The sequence below is a fragment of the Papio anubis genome, chromosome 12 (assembly GCF_008728515.1).
Source record: "Papio anubis isolate 15944 chromosome 12, Panubis1.0, whole genome shotgun sequence".
NCBI classification, from domain to species: domain Eukaryota; kingdom Metazoa; phylum Chordata; class Mammalia; order Primates; family Cercopithecidae; genus Papio; species Papio anubis.
Genome location: NC_044987.1, coordinates 20,994,082 through 21,006,683, shown reverse-complemented (window position 1 = coordinate 21,006,683; position 12,602 = coordinate 20,994,082).

Below are 12,602 nucleotides of genomic sequence, written 5' to 3'. Positions count from 1 at the left end.
TTGCCTGGTGGAGATCAGGGATCCCCCAAGGCAGACTGGAGTATATGAGAGAAGAACGTTGCTTTGTGTGAGGCATGGTGAGAGTTAAAGTCTTGGATTTTAGTCCTGACTCTGTCCCCAAGAGATCCTGGGTAATTCACTTGGCCTACTGGAGTTCAGTGTGCTCATCTGTGAAATTAGAGCATTAGTCTGAGATCCTGGTGTACAGGAGGCATTTAATAAATGCTTGTAGAATGAACACTGAGTAAACAACTTCAAATCCCTGAGCTCCTTATGACTATATAAAGCAGTTAATATGCACACCCAGCTGCCCTCATGGGGAGCAATTCCTGGGTTTCTTATGACTATAAAAGACATTTAATATGCATGCCCAGTCACCACCCTCACTGGGCCTGAGCCCAGCTGGAACATTCAAGGGACCCCCTTCCTTCCCCTCTCTTCCTCCAAACTCCCTTTACTTTACCCCCTTACCAACCATTGTGCCAGCAGGTCAGTGAATCCTTTTTAATCCTGAACTCCCAGTTGTACTAATTGCTTTCTTTCTTGTCCTCATTTGCCTTCTAACTCAGGAGATGAGGCTTCAATTAGACAAGTGGGCAGCTATTCCCAAACAGGTGACTAGGAAGGAAAACAGTCCTACTCTGGAGGAAACAAAAGATGTCTATAAGGAACAGGAGCCACCAAAGCAGGACGCTCCCTTACAGGAGTAAAGAGTGTTCCCCTCCGACCCCCAAGCCTCCCACACCCACCAATTCATGTCCACCCAGAATCTCAGAAGGTGACCTCACTTGGAAGTGGTATTTGCAGACATTATTAGTTAAGGATAAGACAGGTTCATACTGGATTAGAGTGGACCCTAAATTAATGTCTGGTGTATCCTTATAAGAAGCAGAGAGGAGACAGAGAGCCACGGGGGAGAGACAATCATGTGAAGACAGAGGCAGAGACTGGGGTGATGCTGCCACATGCCAAGGAGCACCAGGAGCCATGGGGAGCTGGAAGAGACAAGACAGGATTCTTTCCTGGAGGCTTCAGAGGGAGCGTGGCCATGCAGGAGCAGGTATCATGCTCCATGCACGAGCAGTGTTTAAGGCATGTGGCTGTGAGCTCTGCAGAGGTTCTCCCACCTTCCCTCTCCTTCTAGAGAACTTCTGGATGCCCTGGGTCTCAGGGAGCCCACACAGGTGGGCAACACAACATGGTCTGCTCTACATGCTTCTGAGCAAATCTCAGCCTGCTCTGCAAGAGGAAAATATTCATTCATTCACTCCTTCCTCCTTGCAACAAGTATTTATTGGCATCCTACCACCTCCCATGCATATGCTAGATGGAACACCCAGAAACTCCCCTTTCTCCTGCCCCCTCCTTGCTGCCCAGTTCCTAAGATCTTACTGATGATGTAGGAGTAACTATATACCTTAGGTGGTTATTATTGTTAAAGACAATAGCACAGCATTCAAGGAGCATTTGCACGTCATGTGATATACTGAGCAGCGACTTGCCTACAATCTGCTTCCCTGTGAGAAAACGGGGATGTTGGTGGTGCCGTAGCCCCATCACGTAAAGTGAACCCCTCAAAATACATAAGTGCAAGCCTGGTCCTACTTTTACATTTCACTTATCTCTATTTCCCAGGCAGTGGAGTATAGCTGAATAATAAGGCTCACCAAATCAGCAATTTTGAACCCAGAAATGAGAAGAAAGGACAAGAGGATGATTTTTGGAGCTGGTTAAATTGGGGAAACTTTTAATGCAGCTACCTGCAGCCACAGTGTGGTGCACACCACCTGTGGCCATTGGGCATGGAGTTTGGCGTGGCAAGAAGTGGGCCATGTCAGTGACGGGTCCCAGATCTGGGACTGGTCTGCTTCTAAGCAGCCATGAGACCCTGAACACGTTACTTCCCTCTCCAAGTACAATTTTCTCATTCATGTGTAGAGTTAGTGTAGGTCTCTTTCTTTACAGCTGTGACACTCTGGAATGTCTCGTCTAAATCACTTGCTGGAGGAGCATTCCAGCCTGCCTTAGTAACGTGGAGGCCTTCAGGGATGAGCAGAAGACAGTGCGTGCTGCTGTCTTATTACGGTGAGCACGCGTGTTTGCGGGGGCGGGGCTTGATGACAGTCGCACTTTGTGCAGTGCAGTGGGCAGGCACCCGGAGATAGAGAGGTAAGGACTCCATTCCAGCCTTTGAGGAATTTACCATCTAGGGAAGGAAACAGGCCTGTAAATAAGCAATGACAACACAACTCAATATTTTATGTTAGAGAAATATAGACGAGAGGGCCCTGGCCAGGCAGGTGAAAGAGTGTAGGAAAGAAAATCGGGGAAGCCTCCCTGGAAGAAGTGTTGCCTGGGCTCCGTTTTAAAAGCTGAGTAGGAGTTAACCTTATAGGTTAAGGGCTGGAGCATTCTGGCAGAGAAAACAACACAACATGATAGAAGGTTCCAGGTGGCACACTGGGTGCAGAGGAACAACAGTTGTCCACAGATTCATTTTCTTTCTTATTCCCTGTAACCTCCACCCATTTCATCTCTCTCGTCGACATCTTTATACCCACTTGCCACCCTCTCTTCACCTTTCTTCTTTTTCTTCCATTCTCTGTAGATATGGAGAGGAATGGGTTCTATGAACCACGGAGGGAGCAGAAGACAACAGCAGGATGAGAAGACCTACACTGGAGGTGTGTACTGGGTGGTGGCAGCAGCCTCTCCCCTCCCAGCCTCAACTGAGGGCACCACTTCTGCTGCAGCCCTTCCAGGACAGTGCTCAGCCCCACATCCCTGTGCCTCATTACCACCTCCCCTACTCTCTCATAAAGACTGTTCCTTTCAGGTGCCCACCAGCCATTTATGCTCACTCTATCTCTCTTTGTCACTGTCATCTATACATTCCTGGTCACTTCCCCTCCCTCACTGCCTTTGGCACCTAGGTCACTGTCTTCCACTCCAACCCAAGTTGTGCCATGAACTCAGGAAGTGAAATCAGCTTCCAACAGCTTGGCCTCTTGATGCCTGGCCTCCTACTCCCCAAGCACACCCTCCACGTTAGTCACCTGCTCCTACGATTGCATCCTGAGCACTGACATCGCCAGGGGTGTTCCTCTCTGAGGTTAGAAATTTAGTTGCTCCACTGTATGACCACAATTGCCTCTGCAACCTAGCTTAAGTTCTCAATGATTCTACGTATACCAGTTCTCTGATTTCATCAGTACCATCAGTCCACCGATTCTATCAGCCTATCTTCCCTTCCCTTTCAATCTGGCTTAGGTTTCTGGCCCAATACGCATACACTTTTACCAATATCCCTAATTCCCTTGCTTCATTGTTCTTAAATCATCCTTGGCTTCTCTCTTCCCCTCATCCTCCATAGCCCATCAATCACTGAGTTCTGGCGAATTTAAGATACATTTTCAGGTCTTTCAAGTCTTCCTACCTCCACTGCTCCTCCCTAGTCCAGGCTGCCAGCATTGCCGGCCTGAACAACTGCAAACTCCTAGGTACTCTGTTTCCAGTCTTGAATCTTCTGTAATCAGTTCCCCCACATGGCAGCCTCTGTGATTCTTTTTTTTTTTTTTTTTTTTTTGAGACAGAGTCTCACTGTGTTGCCCATGCTGGAGTGCAGTGGCGTGATCTCAGCTCACTGCACCATCTGCTTCCTGGGTTCAAGTAATTCCCGTGCCTCAGCCACCCCAGTAGCTGGGATTACAGGTGTGAGCCACCACATCTGGCTAAGTTTTGTAGTAGAGATGAGCTTTTGCCATGTTAGCCAGGCTAGTCTCAAACTCCTGGCCTCAAGTGATCTGCCTATCTTGGCCTCCCAAGGTGCTGGGATTACAGGCATGAGCCACCATGGCTGGCCAGTTTTTGTTGTTGTTTATTTGTTTTACTGCAAATTGAATCACTGGAGTTGTTCCTGTGCCTAAAACCCAATCCTTCAAGATGGCCTCTTGTTTCCCTCAGGATGGAATCCAGTCTCCTTCATAATACTTCAGGGTTCATAGTCTGGCCCCTGCCTATGCCTTTGGCCTTACCTTGTACCATCTTCACTTCAAATTCCGTTCTTTAGCCACTGAGTTTCTTCAAAACTCCATGGTCTAACCTGAGCCAGGTGTGGAGGAAAAAGCCTGGGCAGAAGTGAGTTCTAGTCCAGCTCTCCTACTTCCCTGCTGTGTAACATTGGGTTCTTCCAAGTATAACTCTCTATGCCAATTCATACCTGGTCTAATGTTCTTATCTGCAATGGTGTCTTTCTTCCCTCCAGAAGAGAGAATATAAAATTTGGAGCACAGTTTGGGAAGGGTTCTATGGACATTTCTATCCTCACTGATAATTATGGTAAGGATAATGATAGTGAATGTTCACTGAGAGCTTACCATGCATCAGGTACCTAGGCAAGCACTTTTTGTGCATGACTCATTTACTTTGCACAAACCCCAATCGGGTAAGTACATGGTCATCCTATTTTATGAAGAGATAAACAACTGCATCTCAAAGGGGTTATAGTAACTTGGTAAAGGTCACATAGCTCATGACTGATAGAACAAAGATCTGATCGTGCATTAGCCTGGCTTCTGAGTGCTCTGAACCACTTTGTTAAACTAAATAACTAGAGGGAAAGGGGATGCATAGCCCAATTCTTAAAAGTGCTTTGTGGAAAGATAGGTTCAAACTGTTGCTGCTTTTGGAGGGTCTTGGGTGGAATTATGCTTATCTGTACCTTTTAAAGTAAGGACTAGTCCAATTCCCCAAACTCTAAACATAGAAATCACCAAAGCACTAAAGGCATCCCTCAATAACAGCTCTTTTCTGTCTTCAGGTCCCCAGGCTGACCTGAACAAACACACCTGTGTATGTTTCCTCAACAGCCCCTGCCCCAGTACCTTTTTCTTCATGTGTGTGTCTGATTGAAGTAGGCTCCAACCATCCAATATTCCCCAACTTCCATGCCCTGTGACAACTGTAAAAAATTTCCATCCAACCTATAATGTTATCATGGCTGAGGGCAGCCAGATAGTGCAGGTTAAGGATGAAAGAGAGAAGGCATGAAGTATCTTGCTGACCTATGAGATACCTCTAGTGGGGGATGCCTCAGACACTGCCGCTCTTGTTGAGCTGCAAGCAAAGTAGAGGGAGAGTGTCGCTATGGGGAAGTAAGCTGTCTCGCACCTACCCATCACTTATCCACTCACCCACTCTCACTTAACAATTTAAGTAACTACCAAGTGCCTAGCACCATTTTAGGTTATAATAGATTTTAGAGAAGCATGAGACAAATTCTCTGCTTCAAGGAGCTCACAGTCTGGTGGAGAAGACAAGAAATGCACAATTGAGAGATTAGCATTAAGCATTAAGTTGGCTCCTCACAGAAGACAGGCCACAAGGGAGATTTTGTGTCATTGGTCACCATATGACTCTAGAGGGATCCCAGACCTTCAACTATACATATTACTAAAGAAAAATCGTGTATGGAAACATGGATCCACCGTGGTGTGGGGGTGGGGCTGACATCCTCTGCCTGGGACCCTGGAAGCTAGTTTCTGCTTGTCAACACACTTCTCTTATTGACCCTGCCATAAATGAGTGAAAGAGTTGAAAGGGCTGAGTCCATAAAAGGGTGAACCAAGGAAGATGACCCAGGAACAGAATACCTACAGTGCCTTCTGAAATCTTCTACCATAGCTAAACGGTGAACATTTGTAGCTGGCCAGAAATAGATGCACATCAATTACAAAAGAGTCCTCCCAAAGAAGGGATTCATAGACCAACAAAAAGGCCAACAAGAGGGATTTCTTTAAGGATTGGAGAATCTCAGGGCCAGAAGCTTTTGTGTTCCATCCTCCTTTCTCAGGCAGGACCATACTTCATCTAAAAACATGATAGCATTTTCTCCTGCCATTAATGACTCCAGAAGCTGCAGAACACATGTTTCTGCCAGCTTTGGGGGTCTGCTCATGTGAAGTTCTTTGGCCCTCTCAATCTGGGAAAAGAAAAAAAGTCACCTTGTCCTTGTACACCAGTACATTCTCCTTATTTTTTGTTTTTAATAAAAAGTGGCCTGTGCCAGAGTGCAACATACCATGTGACATTGCCAATCAGGAAGGCTCCAACCATGAGATAGCAGACAAAGAGCCCAGGAAACCAGGAAGAAAAATCAGGCCATGAAAAGCCATCACCAGGATAACTGATGCCTCTTCCTAGCTCATGTGGGGTAAGATGGAAATGAATTCAGCTGCACCTAAATCAAAGGGATGACAAGCAATTCAAACCCCTATCTCGCTCAAAATGAGCAAGAGCTGCTGACAGGTGAAAGCCAAAGAATTTTGATGCAGATAAGTGTAGAGTGTGAGAAAGAAGTATATCCTCGAATTTTGTGAACGTTTTGGAAACATGATTTCAGAAATGTAAAATCAGGTGCTGAATTACTGCAAAAGGACAACAGCTCAAAGGGTTGTTTCTTACTTAAGCATCTTAATAATAAAAATAACAATCATTATAGCTAACATTTAAAGAGTGCTCACTTTTCCCAGGGACTCTTTCAAATGTCTTGTCTCTATTACCTTAATTAATTACTGTGACCCAATTAGGTTGGTATTAACATCCACTTACAGGTGAGAACCCCCAGGTGATAGAGGTTAATTAACTTGCTCATGGTCACATAGCTAGTAATTGTTAGAGTCAGAATTCAAATCCTGGAAGTCTAATAATTCCAGAGTCCACAGGTTTAGCTACCATATGGTGTTGTTTCTAAAGGGTTTAAATACGTGACTAAATATTGATATATGTCATTCATAAAACTCACTGTGAGGCTCAACAACAGAGGAATCTTCTCACTTATTATGAGGTGAGCACGATTATTAGTCCCTTATTTGTGCCTGAAATAACTGATGCGCAGGTTAAGTGCCCTGCCCAGGGACATCCAGGCCTCACCTGCCTCTGTCTACCAGAAAAGCACTGATCAGTTTTTTGTTTGTTTGTTTTTTGTTTGTTGTTTGTTTGTTTTTTGAGATGGAGTCTCGCTCTGTCACCCAGGTTGGAGTGCAGTGGCACAATACTGGCTCACTGCAACCTCTGCCTCCCAGGTTCAAGCAATTCTCCCGCCTCAGCCGCCTGAGTAGCTGAGACTACAGGTGCATGCTGCCACCCCCTAATTTTTTGTGTGTGTTTTAGTAGAGACGGGGTTTCACTGTGTTGCCCAGGCTGGTCGTGAACTCCTGAACTCAGGCAATCTGCCCACCTCAGCCTCCCAAAGGGCTGGGATTATAGGCGTGAGCCACCACGTCTGGCTGATCAGCTCATTTTTTAAAGGCAGCTCTCACGAGTCACTCCTGTGTCTGTGCAAGATCCCAGGCCATCCTGCCTTCATCTTTCTGTAAAATGCAGAAGCTTAGTCTTGGAGATATAACAAGTTTTCCTTCTATGGTAATAAGAAGGCAACCCCAAAGACCCAATTGTTGGCAGAAGTCTGGCTTTCATCCTTTGGACAGTTCAGTTCACCTCAAAGAGATGTGGGACAGAAGGTAATGTCATCACAATTCCAGAAGAGCTTGACAAATCATCCGTCCACACCTCCTCCCGGCTCCTCCCCCAGGTTGGAAGGTTTAGCTGACCCTGCCTCCTTCCTGCTCCTGCCGCCCTCCCTGCTTCTCCCACTGCTTGCTGAGGTTTATGCCCAATGCATTTCATCCAAAGGGGCCCAGATCCAGGTACAGAACACTTCCTCACTGGTTCTCAAATTTAAGAATCCCAAGGAGTTATTTCATTCATCCTTCTCCATCTGCTGTCTCCTCTTCACTTCCCTGGTATCATACACAAAGATTACTGCCCTTTCAGTTCACTAAAGAATTATCTGCTTATCCCTGTTCTCCTCCTTTTCTTGTTCTTTATGCCACTTACATATCAGAGAGGGCTGTTGCTGTAGCCTTAAACGGTCTGGTTTTGAATCTCTGTCTCACAAATGAAACGTGTGACCTTGTGCAAGCCACTTACCTTTCTAAGCCCATGCTTCTTCCTCTGCAAAATGGTATAATAAGCATTACTCTGAGGCAGGAGGATCGTTTGAAGCCACGAGTTCAAGACCAGACTGGACAACAAAGCAAGACCCTGTATCTGCAAAAAAGTCTTTAAAAAATTAGCTGGGCATGGTGGCATGCAACTGTACTCCCAGCTGCTCAGGAGGCTGAAGCAGGAGGATCACTTGAGCCCAGGAGTTCAAGGCTGCAGTGAGCTATGATTGCACCACTGCACTCCAGCCTGGGTGACAGAGCAAGATCTCTCTCTAAAAAATGAAAATAAATAAATAAATAAACAAACAAAAAATGTAAAAAACAAGGGTTCCTATTTCACAGAGTTGTTGCAGGCTTGGGAGTTTAAAAGAAGAACCTACATCAAGTGCTGAACACAGTGCCTTGCAAACAGTAAGTGCACAATAAATGCTGGCTGTTATGATGATGAGGCCAGCAAAGGAGGGACTGGTGAACAGGACCACTTCTCATTCTAGGGAAGCCTGGTACTAAGCCACTTTCCCAGATCAAGAGATCCTGGGAGTTGCTAGTGATGGCGCTGCCTGGGGTAGCAGGTAGGAGAGGAGGCAATGATGTAGCATGTAACAAAAATAATTTCATTTCTAATGTCTTTCTCCTGCTGGGCCACTTAGAACCCAAACAACAACAACAAGGAGGGGGTGGAAACGAGAAGGGCAGGGACGTTCTGAAGGAGACTAATAACAAACGAAGAGGCCCCAGGACTCCCTTTGGCTCCCAGACATCTGCAGGGGATTATGGTTGGGGCCACAGCTGCAGTTCTGTGCTGAGCCACAGCTTCTGGAAGGCAGGACTGCCCAGGAGCCTGTGGATGGGGCTCCTGGGAGCCAGGTCTGCCTGTCTTCCCTTACCGCCCTGTCTGGAAGCAAGCTGACATTACCTAGAGGGCTGCAGGGGAAACCAGAGGTTGTCCCTCCTTCCCCTCCCTGTCCCTTCAGACAGCAAAGAATTTCCTCATCTCCTCCTGGAAAAAGTAAAAATCCTTACAGGTGACATCAGATTATGACAAAATTGCCCAAACTACACTAAGCTGATGCCTAGATTCAATACATATTTAACATCAGCCTCTTTCAGGGCCTCCTAAGAGTCTACTTCTCCTCTGCTCTCACCTCTGTACACTGCCCCATACTCTCCCAAATGCTCCTAGCACCTTCCAGGCCTCTGAGTTCGAAGCACTGCAGCAGCACAGTTTCTTCTATCCAGGGGAAGAGGGAGGCCTCAGACCCCAGTGTGTCATCTCTGCTCCTTCCTATACACTGGAGCCACCAGGATCATTGATCCCTCTGCAGTGAAACACTCTCATGTATCCTAGGGAGAGAAGAGGCTGTGCCTTCCAAGGGCATCCCAGCTGCCAAGGGTGTTGACTTAACCCATTTACCAGATTAAGGTGAAAGGAAAAAGAAAAGAAAAATCTGCAATTCTGAGGGCAAATTTCTCTCCTTTCTCTGAACCCAAATCAAACCAAACCAAGTGGCTGAGTCTTATAGTTTTATTACTCCTCCATCCCCATGTACTGACACTATAATCAAGCTATTTTCCAAGCCTATGCATTTAGATAATATGATTTTATTGTTAAAAAAATAAAGTTTTGCATCCATTTTAGCACAGAGGAAATAAATCTTCAATTACATTGGTGATGGGAACAGGTGAGAGGCAAAAGTATATTAATATTAGATTCCAACACCATTAGAGTAATTTAAAAGGCCAGAGTTAGCATTAGTCTACTGCTCAAATTGGTAAATAAGCAATTTGCACATCCTTAGTGACTCCATGGTATATTCTGGAGAGCAGAAGGGCTTATACCTAATTCCAAGGTCCTCCCAGGGCCACAAAATGCCTTACTGGAGGTGAGAGGAGGGAAAATGGTGCTGGGGTTTAGCTAGGTAAGTGGCTACCTACAAGGGATGGTGCCTGCTGAGAAGTTGAATCAACCTGTGTCCTTTCTGCTGCCCATGATTTCCAGGTGTTTCCTGTATGCAGGATGCTCCTCTGCTAAGTAGAATACCTGGTAGGATGGAGAAGCTTCGGTTGCTAACTCCAATCCTGGTCTCCAGAAAGTGGAAAACTTACACACTTCTATTTAGGAGAACGTTAATAAAAGAAGAAAGACCACTGTATTTCTGGACTAAGGAAACAGCTTCCCTGTTTGGAGTCAGGGGCATCCAGCATGACCTCTGAGGAGCCCAAGAAGATAATCTAAGAATCTAAAGTCTTGTAAACTATATCCCAGGAAAATGCAAATAACTGGGCTGCTGTTCTAAGCTATTTTCAAGACCTCAACTCTTAGGTAACTGTAACCTGCTGATATACAACCTGATTCCGGGAGATATTGCAAATATGGCTTAGGGTTCTGGCATTATAAAACCTCAACTTGATTCTCCTTCCTTCCTAGGTGTTGAAGCACCTTCACTGCTGGAGATTCATAGGTATTAAGCCACAAAGGAGGGAGAAGTGATGGGTGCCAACACAGGATTGGCTCAAGGGAGTCTCATCATATCTGTCTCTCCTGGGCGATGTGCTCACATGTGTGCATGCACGTGTATGCAAACACACACAAAGACACACACATATACACAGTGCTATCTTCACAGTCACACTTTTTCCTTAACACTAAAATGTAACTTTTACTTGCAGGGGAGATGGAAACCACTCTCTCCAGGCAGAGTCCCTACATCTTTCCCCTTACACTTGTTTATTCAGAGAATGGTGAGCCCAGACCTGTCTGGCTTCAGCAGGACAATCTCAGGAGTATATGAGGCCATATTTCTAATGACCCTAAGTTCCCATTTGTTTCCCATAGTATAAAAGAAAGAACAGAAAGGTTCTCTCAATTTCAGATTCTCCTATATCATTCTCAAGATAATTACATTTTCTAGACAGAAATAATCTACCCTTGTAGGTGAAGGTACAAGACTGACTAGCCCACAAGCATCATTACTAGCCTTTTTGCCCCTACAAGCCTCCTTGCTTATGGAGCACAAGAACCAAATCAATACAGTCAATATGTCACTTCCAGCAGGGCATGAGTGGCTACAAGCCTTGGGGAGCATGACGTGCTACTAGGCTGAACTAATCACTCCTTGGCATTTCAGGAGCACTTAGGTTAACAGATCACAGCACATGCATAATGAAAGACAATAACTCACCCAGAGGGGAGGGCAGGAGGGAAACACTGAGTTGACCCCCAGAGAGGGACAGTTAGTATTTACATAAGTCAACCTGAAGCCATATTGGTGATTCCTTAAAAGGGCCAAAAATTTTAGAAAGAAGAAAAGCCCATGAAGATCCTGGGGGAGAGGAGGTTGGATTGCATCCTTACTTTCAGTAAAGAGATTTAATCAGGGGGATGGTCCTTCTACCAAGAGTCTCACGCTTGAAGAATTTAACAAGTATAACAGCAGGAGACAAAGGGTGAGATTAAATACCTTAATTTTATAAGTTTCAAATGTATGAAATTTAGGAATATTTTAGATATCACCAAATGGTTGCCAAGGAATATGATTCTTTTAACTCTTAAAAACGCATTTTTTGTATCTTCAAGGGATTTTCTCAGATAGAATACCTGCTACCAAGTTTATGTAAAATAAACTTGCTTTCCATTTTCAAAATAAAATAAATGTATACAGACTCTCTAAGGAGTCTCAACTTTTGGGGAGGTAATTTGCTAATTCAGTGTACCTATGAATCACCCAGAAACATTGTTAAAATACAAATTTCCTGGGCCTCAGCTTGAGATTCTCATTCAGCAGTTTTTCAAGGAAGAAGCAAAAATATGCGTTTTTAACCAGCTTCTCGGGGAATTCATTAAAAAGAAAAAAAAAAAAAAAACCTTAGAGAAATGCTACCCAGACTTCTACAACAAATCAGAACCTCTCCATTTTCTGGGCACCTCAGGCTGTGCAGGGAAGGTAGAAGGAACTCAATGATCTTTAAGAGCTGGGACTACCCTGGCCCTCCCAAACCACTTCCCTGTCAGATGTCTGCATTCAGAGATGGCATCAAAAACCCCTGCAAACAAATAATTCAGGAATTTTGAACACTAGGGAGGGAAGTCCAAGGCAGGGACTGGAACCTAGGAAACCAGCTTGCTGATTTTCTTGAAACTGGTCACGCTGACCAGTCTCTCTATCTGCCCACCCTCATCAAACAGCTGCATGGGGGAAAGACGATAAGTATGATTTCTTTTTCAAGTGGTCCTAATGCTGCAGGATGAATCAGAGATAAGCATGCATATTTGCATTTGAAGCAGGGTGGGAGTGGGGAGAATCATTGAACATCTAGCTCCCTAAGGAGGAGCAAAGATTAGCCTAAAAGGTTTGTAGCCAGGTCAAAATCCAGAAAGGCTTGGATCTGCAGAAGGATCTGGAGTGGGATCCACAAAGTGCCTCGCACCTCACTCCATCACCCCCTCACCCAACCTCAGGAGCCCCAGAACGAAAAGTAGTGGGGTGCCAGGTGGGGCAACAGTGACTTGCTCAGACAGCTTCCTTGTGGCTGAGAGCAAGTGCCTGTCCCCACGGAGCTGCAGTGCTGTGACTTGTGTCCATGGTGAAGCCTGTT